This window comes from Cryptomeria japonica, chromosome 11 (genome assembly GCF_030272615.1).
Source record: "Cryptomeria japonica chromosome 11, Sugi_1.0, whole genome shotgun sequence".
Lineage (NCBI taxonomy): Eukaryota > Viridiplantae > Streptophyta > Pinopsida > Cupressales > Cupressaceae > Cryptomeria > Cryptomeria japonica.
The window spans coordinates 126,045,527-126,063,781 of NC_081415.1; positions in this window are offsets into that span (position 1 = coordinate 126,045,527).

Below are 18,255 nucleotides of genomic sequence, written 5' to 3' on the forward strand. Positions count from 1 at the left end.
CGGGATATGGTTGGAAGAGGCTATCCGATTGCTTCTGCTGTTCAAGCTGTTGGTGAATATTGCTTGTTTTTTCTCTCATGGTTGTCTCTACTGGAAAGTCTAGGTTTCTCTTTTCCCTGTTTCCTAGCATGTTTTAGGGCTTGACTCTTTATTGCTGTCTTTTTGTTCGGCCCTCTTAGTTTAGGATTTGGGAGCCTTTAAAAACCCATTGTCGGGATGTGGGAGCCTTGTTTCTTTCTTAGGTAGGCTGGATGCTGGTACTTTTCAAGGGCCTAGCCTGGCCTGTTGTTGTCCCTATTTTTGGTTAAGGGTTGATTTTGTGTTTGGTGACCCGTTTTCTTTGTTGAAGGTTTAAGGATCATGGGAAAACCCTTTGATGGTTTTGGGTGCCAGCTCAAAACCCATATTGAAGGTTGGGGTGCCTTTCAAAACCCATATTGAAGGTTGGGGGTGCCTTTCAAAACCCTTTGTGTCCAGATTGGGTTTGTATGATCAATTATTCTAATCTGGAGTTTATGATGGAGGTTATGGGTGTCTGGATCCACCCATGGTTGCAATTGCATGTTAAGGGCCCCCCTGTAAAACCCTTGTGTTTGTTCTTGGGGCTGATCCTTTCAATCCTGGATTTGGTAGGCCTGCTGGTTTTCTATGTCTATTCTTTTTAGCAACATTGTTATGCATTAGTTGGAAGCTGGAGAGTCAGCTATGCTAATTTTTGGTTGTGGTTTTCTTTATTAATATTTTCATGTAGCCTGCTTTGTTGGGTTCTAGATCTCAGTAAAATCTATTGGATTTCAGGGCCCTTCAAAACCTATTGTATAAGGTTTTTGATCCCCTTAAAACCCGTTTTCCCTTAATAAAAAACAATTACAAGAAAAAAAGCATTTATCTTTTACCACTGACCCTTTGTATGACCTTACCTCCAAATATCTAGACCAAGGTTCGACTCTAATGAACAACAGAAGAACTAAACAAGGAGAAAAGAAGAGGTATTACATGCTTTTATTAAACACCTGTTGTGACAGAGTTAACTGTGATATTGTTTTTACAAGAGAAATAAATGTAGCTCAATCCAGCAGAGAAGAACATCCCGAACAGAATGCCAAACATGATCACTGTATAACCACCTTCGCTCAGGACTTCTGTTTCTATTTCTGTTTTTGATCCTAGAGCTTCTACTTGAGGAAAGTGGCCTTCTTCGAGTCAAAATGGAGCCAACAACACTGATATGGAGGGAGATGGTGTGGGGGAACTGTTTACAGAAGAACGAAGAGGTTCCAAGTTCGAACCCTGTCTTAAGTCGATAATATTTAAATTATTATTATTTTTTTATGCAATATCTTCTTGTTTGATATAGGAGCCTGAGCTTATGCTGATATATCTTCCATTGAGAGTCTATTTATGCTAATAATTTTTCATCTAGAGCCAAGGATTGACGGATATTCATTATGCCAAAATCATCTAAGGTATGCTGTCAACCTCATCTTTTGTATGCCGTCTCTAACGATTTGAACCGTGATGGATGACATAATTAAGAAACATATTAGTATTCTCATCAGTTGAACTTCAACCCTTTGATAATTTTTACATTTTATATAATTGTATAGTTTTTGAGTCAATTTTTATTGAGTTATATTTTAATTTTTAAAATTTAAAATTTTATTTTGAACATTTGAATTTCTTGGTAAAGAAAGGTATATAAATACTATTATGTTACAATTCTATAATGAGATTAGTTCCTTAATTTTTACATTACTTTTTATGTACAAGTTTTAATAAATTTCTTTTTAATAACACTAGGTCTGTATCAAATGATATTATAAAATGCAAAAGCAGAAAATAGATACAATACCAAAATAATTTGTTGTTAAAAGACACCAAGGAGAAGATATGTACAATACCTAAATATATGCACATTTAATATAAACTTTTAGATAATTTAAAGAAAGGAATTTATTTAAGAAATTAGGTTTTGAAATTCATGTGAATGGCTATAATGTATCATATTTTCTCTCTAGAAATTTGATTTGAATTCAGTTAGTTTCATAAATAATATGATCATCATTGACTATCATACGATGTACATTTCATAAACACTAGATAATATAGCTAGGTAAAATAATTGAAAATAAATGAAAGGACAATAAGGTCAATTAAATTAGATATAAGCAATGAACACATTTATGAGAACATCATGACTTAAAATCACCTAAGCATTTGTTAGTTTATATTATCTTAGGTTTGTTGCATGCTTTATTGCCATCCTTGAATCTTCCCTAAGAACCATAAGACGTATTTGCTAAGGGTTTGACCAAGGAAAAATTGATTTTTTCAACTTAAGTAGATCTATTGAAAAGTGTTTGTAAACAACACTAGTAACTATAAGATTTCAAACATCAAAGATTAAGGTGAGTGAATTGTAGTAGTTTTTGAAGTGATAGCTATACTTGTGATTTAAAAGATCAATTTTGTGCAATAGGTTAAGTCCACACTCTTAGGGACCACCTCCATAATTGTGGATTCAATACCAAACAATTCACAATCAACTTTTTACAACAATAATATAAGGCAAAAATTGAAACCTCGACAATTAAATCCTTAAGACAACCATTTTCTCATCAGAATCAGAGGTAAGCACCCATGTGCTTATTTTGTTTTATTTTATTTTATTTTATTTTCACATCTATTTTTTATATTTATTTACATTTGCACAAATAATCAAATAGTATTTCTAATCAATCTATGTTAATTAAATGCTTATTATTTGCTATATCACAATACTTTAATATTTAAGATTTAACTCTATCATAATACTTTAATATGAAAAAAAGATTCCTCCTTGTTGCTTAGGAAAAAATGTAAAAAATATTATATTGCATTAACATTTTGATATATTTAATATTTTATAATTAATTTAGATAAAGGTACATTACATATGCGTAATACTAAAAAATGCATAGACATGCTCTTTTCCCTTATGTTTTGGGCCACTTTGATTGGAGTGTCCAAAATGCAATAACAAGTTTACAAATGGCATATACTGGCATGAGTTCAACTATCACTTCAAATCTAGTTCCTAATATCTTATCCTAGAATATTGGTATTAATCCCTAGATCCTCCATTATATATCCAAACCTTTAACTTTTAAAATTCAAAATTATATCATATTGACCTTTTCTCCAATCATTATGAACAAAAATAGAGCGTGCTTGCATTGATTTGTGTTCTATGTTGGTTTATTTAAAAACATTCACACATTTAGTTGAAATCATCAAATAATTCTAGAACATTTAGGAGTTAGAAACATGAAATTTTTATGGTCCAAAAATGTTCTAGTTATTGATTTTGTTGGATTCAACTATTAGATATTTTTATGTCCAATGTTTTAGATCAAACTCTATGATCCATCATCATGGAATGAAAGCATGAGAAAAAGTGAAATGAGAGATATAGCAGACCTAGGTGCCTAAATCAAAAGAGAGAGTACATTGAGACCATGATAGAAAAATGATTAGAGACTTACATTACCATTTATCATTTGAGGTACATTGCAATATGCTTTCTTGTTCTCTTAGACATTTTGTTCCAAATTCATTGAATTGTTCATCCTAAGGGGTTTGATTGAGGAGAACATGTTTCTTATGATTCTCCAAATTCTTCAAAGAAATTTGTAAACACCACTAATCCTTACTGAGATTTAGACATTATAAGATCAACACGAATAGGTTTCAACAAACAAAATTGTGTCCACTATTTTGAGTATAGGCTAGTTGACTTTAATTGGCATGAATATCGGGTCTATAGATATAGATCTCAACAAGAGAGATGCATAATCAATTCTAGACTTTGGGACACTTATTTGATCAACTTCTAATATTATAGCTTTATGGGCTAATTTGGTTCCTAACATCTTCAACATCGATTTCCCATCTCTAAAACCAAGTCAAATATTTTATTTAAATTCACTAATTAATGTATTTAATTGAACATAATTTATTATTTCTAGTCCCAACTTATTGAACTAGGCTAATGGTTTAGTTAATTTTGTTTCGATGATTTAATTAGTCTAAAATATACTTATGTATATGTTTATGTCATTATAGTGTGTTCATGTCAAATAAATAAACAAAGAGCCTACCAAAAATTGAGCCTAGCTAAATGTAAGGACCCAAAACCCTTAAATAGTGAGAACAGGTGTGTTGACAAAATAAGCACCCTTCAATTTTTTTATATATTGAACAAAACACATTTACAAAGAATATAAGTTACGAAGAGAAATAAAATAAACTTTCAAAGATAACAAAATACATACAACTAACTAAGATTTGAACTACAATGCTTTACATGGAAACAAAATTTATATAATTGAACAAGTTTTTAATTGAAACACTTTACATGAATACTTTTTTTTTTGACAAAATAAACTCCCTACAAATTTTGACTCTAAATAGAAAGAAACAATAGCTCTTATTAAAAAAATGACATCATAAGATATTTTCAAACTTCCAATTGAAAAATAAACAAAACACATAGTACTCAAAATCTAAAATAAATTTAAAAAGCCAATTGTATAATATCAATTTTCCCAACTTGTAACAGAAAGTCTTACTTAGGAACAGGACCACCAAACATATTCCATAAAAAGCTTGTCACGACATTAAATCTGAAAATATGCCTCAACACGACTAAATGCATCCCATCCAAAATAATTACATTACGATCATAGCCAGTTAATAACAACTGGCTCAACAATTACAACAGAAAAGACATTTACCTTTACCAACGAACTATTCAACGGACCACGTAGACCAGGGTTCGACTCCCATGAACAACAGAAGGACATGTATTTCAGGCTTCCATTAAACAGTAGCTCTGATAGAGTTACTCCTCCTCATATTAATTTTACGAGTGACATAAATATATCTCGCTCCAGCGGCCAAGAACACACTGAGCAGAATGGCAAAAACAATTCCTGCAAAACCACCTTCGCTTAGAATTTCATGGTAACGCTTTGAATGCCCTTCTGTTTCTGTTTCTGGAGCTTCTATTTGAGGAAGGTGACCTTTTTCTAGTGAAGATGGGGATGACAGAATCGAAACTGGGGGAGACATTGTGGGGAAACTGTTTATGGAAGTAAGAGGAGGTTCCGGGTTCAAACCCTGTGAAGCCCACAGCTGAATCACAAACACAGAAAAATGCAGTAGCCTGGCCATTTTTGTGTGTACAGTTCACAACTCCAGGTGGTGATGGTGTGGGTTTTATAAGCCTGCCCAGGTCTTGGATGTTGTCGTAAAAAGAAAAACAAGTGGGACCATATTTATGACTGTGATCACGCATTTGTGCCAGTAAAAGATTAATTGGGGTCTGACGTAGTAAAGCACTACATTATCTGTCATTATTATCTTGGGTTCATTATTGTTTGATCTGGGAGCATGAGTTTATGGTGATATCTTTTTGATTGAGAGTTTATCTATGTTAATATCTTTTTATACGAGGCTCAAGGATTGAGGACTATTCATTCGGTCAAAGTCGTTGAAGGTATGATCTCAACCTCATCTTTTATATCATACTTCTAAGGGTTTGAATCTTGGTGGATGACATAATTAAGGAATATATCAGTACTCTTACCAATTGAACTATGGTGCATTGCATTTTGACGATTCTTTTTGGTTCTCTCCATATGCGACTGAACATCTTATAGCAATTGTTCTAGCTTCCGGGTAGTAATGCCACATATTGTGGGATCCGTTATGCATGCAAAAAGTACACATTTCAAAGTGTCGCCTAACACCTACTTAAAGATGCCCCAATAATTGTGCACTTAAAATTGTCCATACTTACATGCACAAATGCCCTTGTAGTTGTATATAAATGCCCCAGTAGTCATACACAAATGGGCCAATTATGGTCCAAAAATACTAAAAAGTGGGTACGTATTCGTACATGTGAAATTTATAAATGGGCTATAAGTTATCATTTTTTTAAATTTCTTTAAAGTTAGTAATTGGGGGGTTGGGTGCACAAGGAATGAATGGTTATTAGAACTACAACAAAATTATTGGTGCTCTTCCCCTATAATTGCGTAGTTTCTGAGTCAATTTTAATTTATTTTTTTTTAAATTTAATTTCGAACATTCTAATTTCTTGATAAAGAAAGGGATACACATATTGAAATTTCAGAAGTAGATTAGTTCCTTAATTTTCACATTACTTTTTATGTGTAATTTTTTTTTTTTAATAAAACTAGGTCCATATCAAACAATGTTATAAAATATAAAAGCAAAAAAGAGATAGAATACCAAAATAATTTGTTGTTGAAAGACATCAAGGAGAAGATACATATATGTAATATAAAATAGAATTAGAATGAATTGAATCCAATGAAGAGACGTTATTTACCTTTATGAAATGAATTTGATGAAATAGTGAGACAGATTGACTAAATTTATATGTCATTCATACATATGAAATAAGGATATGATGACCCAAGAATGACTCATTTATTATATTACACCTGATACATCAGTTAATATAGTAGGCACATACACCCACACACAATATATAATAAAAATCAAGATGATCATAACCTAACGGTGTACCTCATGATTCAATAATTGAATGAAAAATTAATATGATGAGTTTTATGTATCATAAAATTTGTTAGGAAGATGACTTTGAGGAACTAAGATGAAGCTGGAATTCATTTTGAAAAAGAAAGAGATTGACATCCAACATCTATTGAATTAGAAATTTTGATATTGCATGAAACATCCAGCATCTATTTATTAGTCCTCAACTTGTGTACTTGATGTAGTAGTTTGAGAGTGTAATTTGATATTGTTTTAACTCACACAAAAAGTTCTAACGCTATTAAGTGATGTTGTATTCTTACTTTTATGTTTATTATATTTTATGAATCTATTTGTAATATTAATTCATAATTCATTGTTTATATTTTATGTATGTCTTTTTACCTTAATACATTTATTTTAGAAACACCTCTCAAGAAATACCTTATTATGTGCATGCGTGTTGGGGTTCTTTAAATGACCAAAATGTCTTGCAATATATAAATTCAATATTAGGAGCAAAAGGGATAATCTAATTAATGTAATACAAGTATGTATCAGGTGTTATCAAGTATGTACATAAGGGGTTGGGATATTTTTAAGTGGCATTCTAAATATTTAGTAGATCAATTTACATAAGTCAATCAAAGAAAATGTAGGTAGCAACAATTTGTATTAGCCAATGATAGAATTACAAGGAGATAGATAAGATTGTGCCATCCCAAGATGAAATTGTGTCCATGGTCATATTTATAGACAAATTAGGTGTTACTACAAGGTCAATGACAAAGTCTATAGCTATGATTTAATATTAAACATATAGATTTGATCTTGATTGCACCACATGATCAAGCCAACAACATGAACATCTCAAGATTACTAAATATTTGCACATTTTCTAACCTCTAATTTACATTTATCAATCTATTATTTACCTTAATGTTTGAAATATAAACTTAATTAATTAAATAAGAATAATAATTCTAATTAATCTTTTATCTCTTATTTTAAATAACTAAATAAATTTTATCTCCCTACAATAGTACTCATATTTTGATGTGTTAAGAAATAAAAATTTATGAGTATGATAGATCAATTAGTGAAAATATTCCATTCATCAAGATATAAACCTTTGCATATGTTTATGCCAAATTCAACTCTAACTGAGTTTGCCAACTTCATCTTCAACTGATTTCAACGTAACCAATAAATATCTTTCAATTTAAATATAACTCAATCATAATATTGTAATTTAAAAACAAGAATGCTTATATAATCAAATTATTTCTCTAGAAAGAAATTATAAATAAATCTAATCAATGCTTCATTTATTAAAAGTCGTTGTTAAATTTGACAGTCTATATTGCCAGTTTAGCCTTTGATGCCTCATAATAGGGTTTCAAATAATTTCATACTGTAGGTCCTTTTTCTAAGAAGGTGATAATTTGATGTCGTCGTCTCAACATATTCAAGCTTTCTTATTTATGTTAAAATAACTGTCATATGAATGGAGCAGTACTCCGTCAGCACCTCAAAATAGAATTCCATAAAGAGGGTCAAATAACAGAATTCCATGTGCAACATCTCTATCTACACATTATGCCAATCATTTGACAATGACTCAATGGAATTTAGTAGATTACATATGTCCATACTGCTAAGCTTGGGCTGCTATTTTCTTTCTTCTATCCAATCTAAAAGAAATTTCTAGTCAAATTTGCAACTTAAATCTTCTATTAATTTAGCATAGTCAAATTTCTTGATTTATTAAAAAGTATGAAAAATTATATATATCAAAATTTCTATTGTAGATATAGTATTGGCATAGTGTAATGGTTTAAATGTAGTTGTTGTTCTTGTGACCAAGGTTCAAATCTTGTTGGGGTGGACATGAGGTCTCCAGTTTGTAACCTTGTTGCACGATAGCCCCCCATCAAAAACATTTATCCCTAAAAGAGAAAAAAAAAAAAGATATATCTTAAGTTGTAAAGGTAGTGAGCTTATTGTAAGGATTCATCAAATAATTAAAGCGAGGCATGTAGATATATGAATTTGGATTAGAAATAACTAGCAATTGCACCTTGGTGTACAATAGGTATCCAAAGAGAGGTGTGGAAGGTCAATTAGAGAGAATTTTGGTCCTTTTTTTGCATAAACTTGTGTACTACATGAAATTAAAACAAAAACTCTAAATTAAGGAGATAATAAAGGTCAATTACCAATAGACTCATGTTATGTTTCCAATAGGGTGAGAGGGAGAGAGAGGCAGAGATAGGGATAAAAAGAAGGAGAGATAGAGGGGGAAAGAGTGGGAGAGGGGGAAGCAAAGAGATATAGATAGAGAATACAATAGAATATATATAGAGATGAGATGAAGATGGAGATGGAGAAAGAGGAGAGGAAGATGGAGAGGAGAGAGATTAAGAGACAAAGAGAGAGAGAAGAGAGAGGAATAGATAGAGGGAGAGAGAGAGGGAGAAATAGAAAGATAGAGATAGGAAGTGATATATAGAGAGATGAGAGATATAGTGGTAGACATAGATATAAAGATAATTAGATAGAGATATAGGGATATATCAAATAAGAAATATAGAGATATAGCTATAGAGAGGAAAATATATATACATGTAGAGGTCGAGAGAGGTCGAGGTCGAGGTCAAGGTCGAGAGAGAGAGAGAGAGAGAGAGAGAGAGAGAGAGAGAGAGAGAGAGAGAGAGAGAGAGAGAGAGAGAGAGAGAGAGAATCTTGCAGCCTTTCTCCTAACCCAAATGCTAATTGTTGTATTTATTTGTACACCTTTGTGATTCCTATTATATTTTGGAAATATTTTTATACTATTTTGCTACCCATGGCCACTTTCTAATATTTTTTAGTTTACTTTACTTTTAGATGAAAATGGTCATATTTATTACAATCAAAATTTCCTCTTGTGACTATACAATTGTGTAGACAATATTCAACAACCAAAATAATAGTGTTTCAAATTCTTCTTAGATGCAAACACAATCAACCTAAGTCTTGCTAGGTTCCTAATAAACTTATTTTGATTACATTCCTTGAAATAATAAAGGGATTATTGGGAATTTCAAGTGGGGACTTTTAAGATTACCCTCTTGAATCTAGTTATCTTCTTATAATTCTACACTTCTAGATGTGGCTTCATTCTTTTTTGCACCTTCATCATTTTTTTGGTTTGACACTATTTACAAACATTGTTGGGTGAAAAAGTCATTGTATACCATTGGCAAGGGTTTCTATAGATATGCGGATATATGTGGCCTCACAAAGTTGTTGCCTCTTTGTAAATAACAATATTTTGAGAGTAGAAGATTCTAAGTGGTATTAATCAACCCTTTTTTGGCACTTTAATAAAGTCACAAACCTCCACCTTATTTGTTGTAACATATCACTCTAACTTTTATTATGAAATTTGGTAATTAATAGCATGTTATGTAGCCACTAACATTTTACGCTCATCTCTAGTGATCATTTTTTTCTAGTTTAAAATAGTGAAATTGAAATATATATTTAAATTTATGTTTAAAATAGTGAAATTGAAATATCCATGTATGAAATATTACTTAAGTGGAACTTTATAGTTTTCCAAACGTACGATACTAGTGGAAGTTATTTGAGAAAATATTCAAGTTTAACTAAAAGAAACAACTCCCACTTTTGGCATGCGCGCCCAGTGCAAAACTCATGCGCAGGGAAGAATGAGTTTACTCATGCGCAGGGAAGAATGAGTTTACTCATGCGCAGGGAAGAAGACAAACTCATTTCCAGGTTTGAAAACTGTGCATCACAGGTTCCAGGTTCGAACCCTGTGAAGCCCACACTTCAATCACAAACACAGAAATATACAAAGCCCACACACCATCACCACCTACAAGTTGTACAGAAATGTCGGGCTTTAGATTCAACTGTGGGCTTCACAAGGATCGAACCTGGAATCTCCTCTAAACAACTTTCAAGTTTCGACTCTGTTACCCACTTTTCACTAGAAGGAGGTTGTGACCTTCTTCAAATAGAAACAAAAAGAGAAGGGCATACAAAGTGTTACCTTTATGTAGCGAACATGGTTTTGCAGGCATCATTTTTGGCATTCTGTAGTGAGATATATTTATGTCACTCGTAAAAGCAATATCAGGAGGAGTAACTCTATCAAAGCTGTTGTTTAATGAAGCCTGTATTACCTATTATTTCTCTTTTTGTTCTTCTGTTGTTCATGGGAGTCGAGCCTTGGTCTAGTTCATTGAATAGTTGGTCGTAGATATTTGGAGGTATGGTAGTACGCAGAGCCAGTAGTAAAGTTAAATGTCTTTCTTTTTTTTTTTTGTAATTGTTGAACTAGTTGTTATTAACTGGTTATGGTCGTAATTTGGATATACATATTTTTTTATTGATTGATAGCAGAAGTACAAATTTGAGGGATATTTTTTTTTATTATTTTGGATGGAATGGATTTAATGTTTCATTATTAAGATAATTCTTATATTGTCATAATAAAGTAAAGGAAGTTTAGGTTTATCGAGCAATCTATGCATATTCTTGATATTATGATTTTTGTTTTATTAAATTATTTAAACACATGTAATTGACAATGGACCTTTGGCCTATAGGTGAAGTTGAAAAGGTCTTAATGAGCCCACCATGGATCTAGTCTTGCTAAGTGCAAGGATCCAGTATCTAAAAGGGATGAGGAAGGGATGATGCCTTGAGCGAATGTGGGAGTTCAGATACCCCTCAGTCCTTGGCTCTTAGCCAAAGAGGTTCTTGTGCTCCTGTATCGGTTAGAAAAAAAAGAAAATGTGGATAAACCTCCATCATAAATACTCATAATTACTAGTAATATATCCAAAAAGAAATTATACTAGCACTTGCATCAAAGAGAGAGGCTATTGTATCACTAGGTGCAAGAATGCACTTGTGGGTCCATTTATTTATTTTAGATGATTGGAAACACATCATAGATGAGCTGATAATGATGAGTTGCTACTATATTTTTGTAAACAATTATATGTAAAGTTTTATTTACACTTAGATATTGATTATACATCTTTCCCTACACATATTGGATATGGGAGAGGGGAGTTTACTAACATACCTTAATACAAACATGCAAATTTTCCACCACCCATGAACAAGAGACAATTATTTTGTCCAAACCTTTTGGTTCTTCCAAAATGTTTGGAAATAGCAACAACTAAAGACTGAACACTCACCTCTTCTAGATGTGACATGTTTTAGAGAATTGCCACTATTGCTAGTGAGGTTGATTAGTTGTCATTTGATCAAGTTGGTAGATATTTGTTACATTCATAGATTAGCATTCCTCCCATTGAGACTATATTTAGTTGCTATGATCCTTACGTTCGTGTTAGTCTACCATCACCATATGATGTGGCAAAGATGAGTGGAGTTACTATCTTATGTATTTTGAGTGCATACCTCATCATTTCAATTTATTAGTATAAGTTTGTTGGTAATGATCATGGGATTCCACTTGATGCTATGTCCACACATATGAAATGATATTTTGGTAGATAGAAGATCCACAATGGGGCAACTTCAATGGGTTTATGGGGATATTAGGATGTTCTAGTTGATCCTGTAATTCCCTTAGCATGTTTGAAATCAAGTTGAGGTTAGTATAGTAAATTTTGTTGAAGGTGAATATAGAAGGCTTCTTTTAGATTTGATACTACACCACCTAAAATTGTCACCAAGTCCCTTCATTCTAACCTTAGTGGGATTGGGAGACTCCTTGATGTTATAATTGAGGTACATTTATATATGTTACTTGATTTTTACACCGAGAGGCGTAACACTACACTGGCACCCACCCATTTTTTTTTCTATGTAATTTTAATGATTAAAAATTTAAAAATAAAAAATTAAAGACTAAAATCTAAATTAAAAGGAAACTTTCTATTATTATTATTATTATTTATAATAATGACTACATAGTGGATAATTTAAAAATAAGTTTAAGAGTAAAATCTAAATTAAAAACATCTTTTTATTATTATTATATATTAAATATGAAAAAAAAATAGATTTAAAAGAAACAAATCTAAATTAAAAAGAAAATTATTATTACTATTTATTAAATATAAAAAATATATATTTTTAAATTTACATTTTAAAAAACTTCTAATTTAAAAAATTATGTTTTTAAATCTAGATTTAAAAAAAATTTCTTTTTTTTTTTTTTACATGCAAATCATTTCATATTCTAAAATACGACTAAATTGTAATAAAAATTAACCATATAAAATTAATTAATCTATGCTAAAGGTAAGACCAAATTCTAAAAAATATTAACCATATGAAATTAATTAAACTATGTAAAGATTTTTTAAATTTGATATCTCTCGGCGGCCTCTACAGAAATTTTATTTATAAAATATAGGTATGCTAGTAAATTATTAGATGTTCAAGCTCTGACTCTTGATTGAAATTGCATATGAATCAAGTATTATACAGTTGTTATTGCTTTTCCAAACTTTAGAGATATGTAGTATGGGTGATCATATACATCATCATGAGGTATTTAAATCACCTAGAATTTATGTACACATAGTTTTACATTAAAAAATCAAGTACAATTGTTTTAACTTGGTATGTATGTGTACATGTCATATATAGGTTCCAAGATCAGGTCATGCTTCTATCCGGAGTTCTATGCAACATCCTCTATGTGATGCAAACTATGGATGTTAGGTAATTTAGGTTAAGTATATAATTTTGAACTAAATTTTAGTTGTAACATTATATGCATACATGTACATTTCTTATATTTTTAAATTGTAAATAATATATATAATTTAATGTGCTTGGATATGCAATATAATGTGTAGGGCTCAACACATGACTCAGGAGATGACTTAGAATATGGTTTAAGTTACCTTGGACAAGGTGAAGCTCAATCCATTTGTAGACATAAACATTCTTATTTATAAGTTATTTTATATTTATTATTATATATACACATGTATTATTGATATATTTTTGGCATACTATATACACTTATGTTTTATGAATGTTATTGATTTATTATGTGTAGAGGTACGTGTTTATATTTATAGATCACATGTGTATATATGATGTTTAGTTATTGACTTGTATTTAGAAATTTTGTTTGCTAATTTCACTATTTACTTATGGCATGAATAATTTTTGTGATTAATGAGACCTATTTGTAAACATCACTATATTCATAAGATCGTACTTTACTACAACCTTAGTAGGTTCCTATTAAATATACGTGCATCTGATATGAACTTTTAGATATTTCAATGAAATAATTTATTTAAACAATTAGGTTTTGAATTTTATATGAATGGTTATAAGGTATCACATTTTCTCTCTAAATTCCATTTGATTTCAATTATAAATGTCATAAATCAATGTGATCATCAATGACTATCATATGATATACATTTCATCAATACTATCTAGCATAGCTAGATGAAAGGATGAAAAGGAAATGAAAGAACAATATGGTAAATTAAATTAGGTATAAGAAACAAACATATTTTTGAGAGTATCATAGTAGAATCATCTAAGAATTTTTTAGAGAATATTATCTTAGGTTTGTTGCAAACTTTCATGTCATCCTTGAAACTTCCCTTAGAACTATACGACTTATTCGCTAAGGTCTTGACCAAAGAAAAAATTGAGCCTTACAACTTAATTAGATTCTCAAAAGTGTTTGTAAACACCACTAAAACCTATACTTGCATTCAAACATTAAAGATTAAGGTGAGTGAATTGTAGTAGTTTGTGATTTATAGGATCAATTATGTGCAATACCTAGGACAAGTCCACACTCTGAGGGATCACCTCCATAGTTGTGGATTGAATTCCAAATAGTTTTCAATTAAGTGCTTAGGAAAAATAGAAAACCTTGATAAATAAATCTCTAACTGCAACCATCTTTACATTCTAAGTACCCATGTGCTTATTTTATTTTCAAATCTATTTTTGTATTTATTTTCATTTGTGAAAATAATCAAATCCTGTTTCTAATCAATCTAAGTGAATTAGATGCTTATTTTTTGTATTTATTTAATTGACTTATATGTATGCCAAAGGATTTTATCTTGTTACAATACTTTAATATGAAAAAATAATTCCTCCTTGTTTCTTAGGAAAATTTTTAAAATAATTAATAAGACCAAGGTGAATAGGTTTCAACAAACAAAATTTTGGGAGTTGATTCTTGCTATTACATGTTTAGATCCATGTGTTAGTTCACTTCAAAGGCACAAATATTAGGTATGTTGAGCAAGATTGATACATAGTCAATTCTAGACTATGAGATGTGTATTCAATCAACCAAATTGATTCCTACCATCGTCAACATCAATTAGCCAAATATTTTATTAAAATTCATCATTTTTTTCACTTAATTGAATATACTTTATTACTTCTAGTCCCAACTTATTTAACTAGGCTAATTGATTGTTTTAATAATTTAATTAGCTTATAATATATTTATGTAAATATCTCATTTGTCGTTATAGTGTGTTCACATCAAAAAAATACACAAAGCCTACAAAAAATCAAGCCTACTTAAGTGCAAGAACCCAAAACCCTTAGATGGTGATACCAGGTCGTACTCTACACAAATTTGACAAAATAAGCACCCCTCAATTTTTTTATTTATATTGAACAAAACAAATTTACAAAGAATATAAGCTATCGGCGGGTAGTTGAAAAGATTTATAATACAACTCTCAAGAATAATAAAGTTCATACAACCGAACAAGATTTGAATTGAAATGCTTTACAAAGTTCATACAACTGAACAAGATTTGAATTGAAACATTTACATGAAAATAAAGTTCATGCAAGCTATCACAACTGAATGCAAATTATAATACAACTCTGAAAGATAATAAAATTCATACAACTGAATGAGATTTGAACTCGAATGGTTTACAAAGTTCATATGATTGAAGAAGAATTGAATTGAAACACTTTACATGAAAAATATTACACAATCAAACCCATAAACTATACTCTGCAAAACTATAGATTGTGGAAACCTAATATCATTAAAGTTCATACAATTGAACAAGATTTAAATTGAAACATTTTACAGAAACCAAGAAATTTCATAAAATCCATTCTAAAAAAATCAATTACACTAATATCCAAATTACTGTCGAAATACATGTGATTTAATCACAAAATCCGTATTAGACCCAAAAAGTATTCAAATTACCACCACACCAGTTGAACTGGTTGAACAATTACAGCTAAAATAAACATTTATCTTTTACCACTGGCCCTTCGTACAACCCTACCTCCAGATATCTAGACCAGGGTTCGACTCCCATGAACAACAGAAGAACAAAAAAAAGAAGGAAAGGAGAGGTATTACAGGCTTTCATTAAACAACAGCTGTGATAGAGTTAACTCTGACGTTGTTTTTACGAGCGACATAAATATAGCTTAATCCAGCGGTGAAGAACACCCCGAACAGAATGCCGAGCATGATTCCTGTGTAACCACCTTCGCTCAGAATCTCTGTTTCTGCTTCTGGTTCTGGAGCTTCTATTTCAGGATGCTGCCCTTCTGCTAGTGAAAAGGGGGCTAACAACATCGATACGGGGAGAGATGGTGTGGGGGAACTGTTTACAGAAGAAAGAGGAGGTTCCAGGTTCGAACCCTGCGCAGCCCATAGCTGAATCACAAACACAGAAAGATAAAGTAGCCTGGCCATTTTTGTGTCTTCAGTTCACAACTGTAGTTGGTTATAAGCCTGCGCAGCCTTTGCATGTCGCAAAAAGTAAAATAGGACGTGGCCTTCTGACAAGTGTGACTAATCATTTCTATGATTGTAATCACGTGTTTTTGCGCGGTAAGAGGTTAAGAAGTACATTATATTTACTATTATCCTAAGTTCATAATATTTAAATAATAATAATAATAATTGTTTAATGCAATATCATCTTGTTGCTTGATATGGGACCTTGAGTTTATGCTGATATATTTTCGGTTGGGAGTCTATTTATTCTAATACTTTTTTGTTAAGAACCAAAGATTAAGGATACTCATTCTATCAAAATCATCCCTTATATCATTTCTCTAAGGGTTTGAATCTTGATGGATGATATAATTAAGGAATATATATATATATATATTCTCATCAATTGAACTACAACCGTTTGATAAATTTGATGTTTTATATAATTGTATAGTTTTTTAGTCAATTTAATTGAGTTATATTTAAATTAAAAAATTGTTAAAGTTTATTTTGAAAGACACCAAGGAGAAGATACGTATATGTAATATAAAATAAAATTAGTGAATTGAATCAAATGGAGAGAGAATACCAAAATGATTTGTTATTGAAAGACACCAAGGAGAAGATACATATATGTAATGTAAAATGGAATTATAATGAATTGAATCAAATGGAGAGATAGAATACCAAAACAATATATGTTGTTAAAAGCCACCAAGGAGAATATAAATACATGTAATATAAAATGGAATTAGAATGAATTGAATCAAATGGAGAGATATTATCTACATTTTTACAATGAATTCAACGAAATAGTGAGTGAGATTAGCTATATTTATATGTCATTCATACATATGAAATAAGGATATGATAACCTAATAATGACATATTATATGTACATTTTTATTGACATTATTGATTTATCATGTGTAGAGGTTCTTGTTTATATTTATAGATGACATGTGTATATGTGATGCTTAGTTATAGAGTTGTATGTGTGTGTGTAGGCTTGTACATCTATATATGATGTTTATTCATAGACTTGTAAATGTTGCATTAATAGATCACATATGTTTATATGATTGAATCAACATATGTTTATATGATTGAATCAACATATGTTTATATGATTGAATCAACATATGTTTATATGATTGAATCAACATATAATTATTGACCTTTACATCTTAGAATTTTTGCATGTTAACTTCACTGTTTACTTGTGGCATGAGTTTGTATGGATAGAAGATGTATAAAAACTCTTGTAGAGAACCTATTGAATTTTCAAGGTCATGTTATTCTCTATCACAATCCTAATGGGAATGCTTGACAACTCTAAACGAAAGATTGAAGATAATAAGTAAGGGTGTAATAACATAGAGTGATGTACTCTAATTTATTTTACTAGAATTCTTTATAATAATTTATTTGGTAACTGTATGGTTATCTCAAAAATTGTATGCCTTGCAATTCAAGACTACAAATTGTACCTCTTTTTTAGGTTCATTCTCATAATGTGTTTTATGACCTACTTTAGGTGTTCTTGTAACTTGTCTCCTTATCCAAATACTAAGTGTTATATTTATATATGTATTTGTGTTTCTTGTTATATATTTTAGTGCTTTGTATATGAGTTTGTTACCCATGGTCACTTTCTAATGGTTTTTAGTTGTGTCTATTTTTTAATTCAAATGGTCATACAGACATTATTATAGTTACAGTTTGCTTAAAATAATAGAAGGCACTATTGGGATTGTCAAATGGGATTTTTTGAAATTTGCACTCAACAACAGTCTTGTTTTACAACACTAGCATTTATCTAAGCAATTAGCATTATTCTTTGAGCATTTTTATGCATTCTTTTTTACGAATGATTTGTCATCCAAAAAGTCATTTTAGCTACTTGATATGGAAGCACGAGCCTT